The sequence below is a fragment of the Periplaneta americana genome, chromosome 8 (genome assembly GCF_040183065.1).
Source record: "Periplaneta americana isolate PAMFEO1 chromosome 8, P.americana_PAMFEO1_priV1, whole genome shotgun sequence".
In the NCBI taxonomy this organism is placed as follows: domain Eukaryota; kingdom Metazoa; phylum Arthropoda; class Insecta; order Blattodea; family Blattidae; genus Periplaneta; species Periplaneta americana.
The window spans coordinates 148,918,715-148,927,897 of NC_091124.1; the positions used below are offsets into that span (position 1 = coordinate 148,918,715).

The 9,183-nt window shown below is 36.6% G+C and overlaps 1 pseudogene; it reads right to left on the reverse strand.

Annotated features, from left to right (window-relative positions):
- Positions 1-5,799: 5,799 nt before the first annotated feature.
- On the reverse strand, positions 5,800-8,420 carry LOC138704253 (probable deoxyhypusine synthase; annotated as a pseudogene).
- Between the last annotated feature and the right edge of the window lie 763 nt (positions 8,421-9,183).

Sequence of the window (9,183 nt, forward strand, 5' to 3'; positions counted from 1 at the left end):
ATACATTCAGAAGAAGCGACGATAAAATACATTTCTACGCCATTGTGCTGTTCATTACATTAAGGCGTTTAGTTGTTCACGGCTAACTTGGTTTCGCCGATGATCAAGGAAACGTAGGTTGCTAATGGTTTCAGCAGTCGTCTCTTATCTCATATAGTGAAGGTTAACTTTAAGGAAAAACACGAAGTTATTTGGAATTGTAGGTCATTTTAGAAATAACTCAGATTATTACCTGATAGATTTAATAGTTTCTAAGATTAGTGCTACTATGACAATGTCATCTCACGCACATTCATCTCCATGGTAAGCTCTTTCAGCTACGATGAACTGCAGCCAGCTCTGGTATCGTACAACTGGAAACAATCTTGGGAAACGGTTTTCAGCATGGGAAAGGAAAGAAGATGGGAGGAGGGATTACAAGAAACAGAGTGTAGACCTCTTTGGTACTTAATGGGAGATAACATAGGTGCCAAAAACTTTGGAACCGAACTTGAATGACTGTGGCATCGATGATTGAGTTGAGCTTCTGAAGCTAAGAGATGCCATATCAAAGATAAAGGGAAATACATGCAGTAGTAAATTCAGTAACTTCTTGGTTTAGTGACTGTTCGACGCTGCCATGCATTGCATCTCAGAATGCGTTATACTTATAATTATAGTCCTGCGTTTGGTTACCTACAAGGGAGGGTTTTCAGTAGGGCACGATAGATTTAGCTGACAGTGTTAAAGTAGACTAATTTCGGGTTCCTGAAAACGATGGTAAGGTAAATCTGGATTGCATGTCGTTCTTGCGCGCAGCTTGCTCATAATCTACTTGCAGAGAGCACTAGAGATGAGGAAACTACTTTCTTCCATCCATTTGCGTTTAAGACGAAATGGATATTATTTAGGGTAAACTCATCTGCTATGTTCACACACTATAATGCAGGTTCACCTAGGACACATCATCTTTCCACAATACAGCCATCGACGAGAGACCTTCTTCATCTTTTTCTGGAATCTTAAATCAGTCTACACGTTTACAAGAACACTTTCAGCCAAATCCATCGTGTCCTACTGGAAACTGGAGTCACAAAGCAAATCACAACGGTGTGTAGTTGCTTATGGGGTATAGATCAGTCGCATTGAACCCCAAACAAACAGTTCAGGTCTGTTGTTTCGTGAGTAAGACAGTGAAATTCCGAAACAAAACAAGAAGCAAGCTGTCAGTGCTAATAATTTTGTTTTACTGTGATTTATTGTATTATTATAATATCCATTTATATATTTATTTATTTATAGATATGTACATACATAGGCTGCTTCCAGTTACAAAGTTCACGCGTAAAACAAGTATTCATAATTAATTTCTACGCTCTGGCGTTAGAGACGGTAATACACGGAGACAAAGAACTTACAAATATTTTTAAAATTAACGAAAGTTGAAACACCAGGGACAAAATGTATTTTATATATTTCAATATTAACTCATTTTAATAGTGAATATTCAAATTTCAATCCTTTCAATAATTATTTTATATTATTTACTTGTAAACTCATTTTGACTTTGATAAAATATATCTATTTCTTTTTAAAAAGTGCAATTTAAATATTAAAAAATCTGCAAGTAGGAGAAACATAATAAGCACTGGTTTTTACTTTTTGGATGAAACATATGGCAAAAACGTATTACGGCGAACGCCAGTAGGGGAAGTTATCCCCACCCGCGCGTTAACACTTATGCCACCCCCGTAGTCAACCCCTACCAAGCGACATTCACAAGCCCACTAGTTTCTACCCAATCTATTCGGTCATTGTCCTTACAATACGTTATGGCAGTTCCCTTAAACATAAATAGATTCATTTTCCCTTCTACCCCCAACTCGCCTCGGTAGCCGAGAGGTCTGAAGCGTCAACAAAAAGCGTGCGATTAGGTTTACTTACGAACTTTCTCGGATCGAATCTCCCCTCCTGCGAAGTCGTAAGAAAAAAAAAGAGAGAGAGAGAGACATGAAGCAAGCAACAGAGAAGGAGAGACTGGAGAAAGAGAGAGAGAGAGAGACTGACAGGACGAAGTTCCTCTTTTGCTTCGTAGATGTCGTTACTCTTTTTGTTCCACTTTCCTACACTAGATGTCACCCCACCCTAAACCCCTATTTCCACTCTTTCCCGCTAGGGTGTGTGGTGAGCTTGTAGGGGATAAGTGGAAAGGGAACGTGGGCGGAGCTTTGGGTTCGTCGTATTACGTTTTTCCCAAACATATTATAGTAGAGTCCTGCGTTGGGTTACCTAGAGTCACCAAGCACTCCGCAACAATGTGGTTGCGTATGGAGTATAGATCAGTGGCAATTAATCACAGACAGACAGTTCAGGTCTGCCTTCAGTGAGTAAAGGCAGTCAACATGCCGAAACAAAACAAGACGCAAGCAATCAGTGTAAATAATTTTTTTACTGTGATTTACTGTATTGTTGTAATTTCCACCATTTATTTACTTACGTATTTATTTATATATAAATGTGAACATATATAGGTCACGTCCAGTTACAACGTTCACGTGTAAAACAAATATTCCTAATTGAAACGCTCAGAATAATAACGGCAAATTCTAACCGACCTCGAATTTTGAGATAGGTGTACGACTGTGTACTTCTGCTATTTACTTTTCATACGGTGAAGTATCATTTTAATTGGGATATGTCAAAGCTATCATATTCCACATGACAATTTTTCCTTAGCGGGAAAGAAAGCTTTCTTAGTATATAAATGACATATTCCAAGTGTGAGGGCTTTTGTTTACGTCCACTATAAGTTCATGGCGTTGTAGTCAATATGATGCCGTCCACTAACACTTTACTGGATATTCATATTGTTCCTCCTTGGATTTACTTAGTAAGAAGGAACATTTTTGATTCAATCATATATAGATTATTCGTACCAGGACGAACTACTAACGACAAAGGCTCAAGAATTTGTAGGTAAAATTTAAGCAGCATATTTAACAAATCCTAAAAAAATGAAGTCTTAATGTTAAAAATTCTCAGAGCTTAAAAAACAAATATAAAATATCATTTGTTCTCAAAATGAACGTCGGTTGGGATCTGCCGTTATTCTTCTGAGCACCTCAATTAATTCCTACAATCTGGAATTAAAGACGGTAATAATACATGGGACAAAAACTTGCAAACATTTCTAAATGAACGAAAGTTGAAACGTCAGGGTCGAAATATATTTTTTATATTTCAATATTAACTATTTTTCAGTTGTGAATATTCAAATTTCAATCTCTTCAATAACTTGTTATAACTCTTTCACTTTGATAAAGTATATTTATTTCTTAAATTAAATATTCAAAACTCTGTAAATAGGAGAAAAATAATGAACATTGGTTTTTACTTTTTGGATGAAAGACATAGCAAAACAAAATTATCTAGAATCTGCATGCGTTTTACTTGTGAGAATAATCTTCTTCTAACCATAAGGTGACTTTCAGTAAATATTTGTTATTAAATCCATTGACAGTGTGTTTTGTATGTCAGTACTGTTCTCATTGTTCAGTGCCTATACGAATAAGATTTAAACACGCGAAACAGAGCGGGGACACGGTCTCGTTACAGTCGAACAGATCTGACTCTTAAGAGCGAAACTAGTATGATCCATGTATATCTAACTTGTACTTGTAATTATCTTTGTTGGTGTTAAGTATGTGTTCAGATAATTCCCTGAGCACGAGTTTTTACTCGTTCAGGGAAGAATTAAGACTGTTTTTGTACATGTTATTTTACTAACAATAAAGAAACTCAAAGTATCTAAACGCCGGACTATTATAAGTAATACCACAATAAAATTCTTCATCGATGACTGTCTGTACATGGTGGAAGTGAAATAGCCTTGGAGATTTTCAGAGCGAATAGCTCATTCTGTATGTAATAAAAAAGTGTAATATCATAGTGGTGGAAAGTTAATAGTTTATTCGGTAGCTATTGCGAGTAGAATCGTGATTTTTGTCCATATCGATAGGAAAACTGATAAATCATTTATCCCTCTGGCGTATTTCAATAGTGTGGACGGTTTTTGTGTATATTTAATTTTAAAAACTCTAATTTCAAGCCACCGAACGATGCGAGTTTGTTGTAACACAGCGCCAGAGAACAGCTCATCTAGCGAAAAATACTGGGTTACCGAGTTCGTTGACTTCTTACATCTATACCACGATAAGAGTGTGTTAGCGACGATGTTGTCGGACTGCTGTATCTTCAAACTTAATTTTCTAATTAACCGTGCATTTATAATCACAAAACGTAATATAGGTTTTCTATTCATTTACGTGTACCCTATCATCCCTTTCAATTTCCAAGGTTATTTCACTTCCACACTATATAAACACCACTAGTAAGAGAGCGTGTTATACTACTAGAAGTTAATTATAACAACATGTCGGAGTGATCAAATAGGCCTATTTAATCTAGTATTCTCACATTTCCCATACTCTCCCGACATGTAGTTATCAACATGTAGTATCCATATGACACGGATCAAGTCCGACTCCGCCCGTGTGCTGGGTTCGAGCTGAAATCTCTAAGTGATTTTCGGGCTTGGGAAATTATAACAAGAACTAAATATTTCAAGGGCCTTTCCCTGGTAGTGATAGCGGTTTCTTTAATAAAGAACATAATTAATAATTTTTCACTACAAATGGAAAATCTTTGTTTAACGCCTCCATGTGAAAATATAGGCCTACAAGGCATATATTTTATTTTTAATTTAATAATGCATCCAGAGCAACATAACATTAAATCTTAAGGTGATTTGTACACAATAACTAGTGACAACATGAATCAGCTTAGAGTAGGAACTAGCGATGAAGAAAACATATATCCTCTTCTGTCAGTAACTTTTTGATGTGCCAGTTGATATAAACAACAACAAAATGAAATATAAACGCTTAGTATAAATTTTCGAAATATAAATTACCGGTAAACATTTTCAATAATAAGAATTTTCACTATGTTCAAAATCAAATTGTCGAAAGTTAGTAAGATAGACAGTAGCATCTTCCCTTTGACGGGTGGTAAAAAGTGTGAGTAGAGGGGAAAGCCTATCAACCAAACTGAAATGGGGATTAGTCACTGAGCAGTAATTTTCACATAACACAAATTGATTTACTATTTGTTTATTATTTTGTTGGTGGACTTGTTTCTACGCTTGTTATCTTACTGAGCTTAGTAGTTTGGAGTAGCCAGACATTAGGAGCATAGCTGAATAGATGACCCCTTTGGTCATATACTGTAGATATCTACTATATTTACCATGATGATGGAACCTGTATGTAGTTCCCACAGGTTGGAGATGTTAAATTCCAGGATGCGGTAGAATACCCAAAAAACTGTTTCTGAATATTAACCTCTTCTTCTGAATCTTAATATGCTTTGAAGTTTCAGGTCGGGTCTGTAGTACATTTTGAAAACAATCTCTCATTCGGTTCAGAGGTGACAAGACCGGCTGGGCTTCAAAATGTTGGTATGTATAGGTCTCGCAAGCAGGGAATACCGACGGCGACGGAAGGAATGCGAATGAAACAATGCGATAAGGAAGAGAGGGCGACAGGAAAGGTCACGAGATAGCTTGAATAATATTCAAGAGTACAGTCGAAAGAGAAATGACATCGGTAAAATCAATCTTGCGTTGTGATAGTTACATTACGACTTTAGTTTGTTCCATTGCATGTGAATACGTGTCTTGTAACGCACGGTATTATTATTTCATTCGTAAACATAAGTTGCGCCTATAATTAGCTTCGAATTTTTCTCTTGCTACGTTGGTTATTTCCACAGCGATGTCCTCATCTGTTCATCTTCTTGGAAGAGACAGTACTTCCATCTGTCGGCAACTCTCACCCCCTCGGCGTGCCTACATACACAAGTCAAAACAGACAGCAACGCCACCATTGCTTTTCGGTAATCGATCCTTGCGCGAGCTGTACTTACTAGGCCTGATCCTAGTGAAGTTGACAAAAATTTCCTTGCTTGCATCTGGTCTTCCATTCTTAAAACTTGTAAGATATCTAGCTCATTGCAGTTTTTATAATCAGAATAAGAGTAAGTAAGACAGAATTTCCATACGTTGTAAACTACAAATATTTGGGTAGTTTTGTAATTGAAGCTGTGTTACCGTAACTTCAAGGAAAGTACTTTTATTTTCATTTTGCGGTTTTGTTCTGTTATTTTTTTCTCCTATTTTTAGGCTAATTATATAAAGCGCGAGATACAAAGCACTCTTAATTATATGCTATTAATATTATGTTTTTTTTTTATCGCTGAAAGCACCGAATCATCGAATGTCCTTGACAGAAACTATTGGCATAAGCGTTATGGAAATTGCCACAGGCGATATATTGTAGTTTCTAAATGAAACAGAAACTTCAGTGTCACATTGAAGAATTGTAGTTGTAGGGTCATTGCTGCGTGTTTTCGCGGGTCCCGTGGTCACGCCACGCGATGAGAGATTTGGGTTGTCTTAACCGTAACGTCAACAAACACTACGAGCACGTGAAGACGGCGCTAGTATGAATAGGCTAACTCGACTTATGACCCTTGGCAACGTCCCACGACCTTCGCGGCCCACGAAAACAAGTGAAGACAGGAAAATGAGCTGTTCGTTGACATCGCGTCGATTCGGCTGATACTGGTTTTGAACGTGCAGAATAGTTCTGTTAGCAATATAGATATCACTTCGTTTACTAGACAGTGAGTTTAACACAACGTTGTCCGATGATGATGTTGCATATTATGCTTAATCCGGAAAGACTATTGATATTGAACTGTCATTAAAATAACAATGACTACATCACGATAACCATGACTATGTAATGATCACTGCGACGAAGTCTAGATACAGTAACGATGATTATATCAATAAAATGAAGACACTGCCACTATAACAATAATAAATAACGATACTGACAACTATATAACAACTTTATAACGATAACAATACAAACAGCTTTATAATGATATTTTTAGGACCTGTGTATTACATTGTAACGTGCACAATATAACCATGTTCGAAAACAATATAACGGTAACATATAAGTGACAACGTCAACAATGTAACAGCTATATAACAGGCCTATATCGGTACCGTTGACTTCATGATTTCTTTTAATTGGTTATTTTACGAAGCTTTATCAACTACTATGGCTAGCTAGCGTCTGAATGAGATGAAGGTAATAGTACCAGTGAAGTGAGTCCAGGATCCAGCGCCGAAAGTTACCCAACATTTACTTACTCTTAATGGGTTGAAGAAAAACCCCGGAAAAAACTTCAACCAGGTAACTTGTCCCAACCAGGATCTGAACCCGTCGACTTCATAATACCAATGACAACGATACCGTCGACTACCCTATATGATAATTCGTTAAATACATAATTTATATAACAAATTCCTCCATTTTCTCGCCTAGTTTATGTATTTATATATTTTTTTCTTTCAACTGCAGTAAGAAATTTTGCAATCTTTGGGTGATAACTTGCAGGGCATCTTCAGTAAGATTTATGGTTTAACTTGAGAGATGTAATTATTAATTAATTTAGAGTAATTAGGGAGATTCATGGGGATATGAGTGCAGGTCCGTGGCCCAGTTCTTTTAGGGCTCATCCCGACATTTGTCTTAGCGCCTTAGGAAAACCACGGAAAAACCTTAGGTTGGATGAGTTGTCTCAATTTCAGAGACTAGCCAGTTGGCTCTTAGGTAGAATTTTTTTTTCTGTTCATTTAACATGGCATCTAAATGTGGCATCACCCAATCTTCAAAAAGGCAGTAATTATCATTGGGCACCAGTAGGTTCCCTATTCGATTGATTCCCTTTTCCCTTAGTTTACGTCCTTCTAAGTGGAAATCGCCAATGTAAGTTGGAGCAAGACATTTGATCAAATCTTCTTCCACACCTCCTGCTGTTGTCACAATACAGTCAAACGATGCTGCACCAGGAAAAGAATAGTGCCACGGACACCTGCTGACACCATATTCGAAGTGTACCCTAAAAAAATTGTACAATTGCTATTTCTTCGGATGAATTCGTCTTCCTCCAGACTGTCTTCCATATCTTCAGGTAACTTCTTGGCTCTGCATGTTAACATTTTATTAATTTCTTCAATGGCTAATCCAAAATTTGTTGCTTGAAATCCTGAATAACGATAGGTCTCAAGTAGTGCTTTGTAATTAACTCCTTGGTTCCAGTCATATCCTTTTACAGAGGGTGTTCCTACAGGTAATGGGACACTTTCTACAAGAACAGCAGCTTTTGCCTTTTCTGGAACATCAGATTCTTTTCTCTCTGTTTCAATGTCTGGTGAAGACATGATGAAGATCCTCTGCTTCAACACAACCTCAACGCCACAAGTTCCCTGCCATCCCAGCTGATTGTCAACTCTAGCTGAGCCGCTGCAGCTCTGGTTTAACTTCACAGAATGAGCAAATTTATATGTCTGTGGTCTTACTAATGTTTTGGAGGTCCAACGCAAAAGACAAAGGAAGAATTTATGCAGCAAGGTTCAAGAATAATATTTGCTGTATGGTGGTGACAAAGTTAATGTATATTTGAGAGAAACGAAGATATGAAAGACTTGCCTTTGGAATGAGCACATCCTATCACTTTATATACAAAAGCATTAACAAAGGATACATCAATGCAAAGCAGTTCATCAAAGAATTGCATCCACACATTTCCTGCACGAGAAGTACTAATCATAAGTTTCACTACCAAGAAAAGACAGCCTAGCCATTGGGTAAGGTACCTATAAGAAAAGCTAAAATTATTGCTGATATTTTGAAAATGTTACGTTATAAGCCAGAGAAAAATACTCATGTGAAATTCTATGTAAGTTTCATTGATTAGCCCGGTGTTGGGGAAAGAGATGATGATTAAGCACATTGTTGTTCACTTTTGACATCTTTTTTTAATGTAGTGTTATTTTCTGCTTTCTAGTTAACGAATTTTCTTCCTACTTATAAGAAAAGTATCATACAGATAGAAAAAATAATCATTTTCAAAAAATGAAGTTTATATGTTTTCGAAAATCATGAATTGAGTTATATGTAAAATATAAATGTTGGAATTTCTTAAAAGGACATAAGTCCATTGTTTTTATTATTTTATTAGAAGTAAACGAAATTGTAAAACGAAATTCATTACCCAAATATTGTT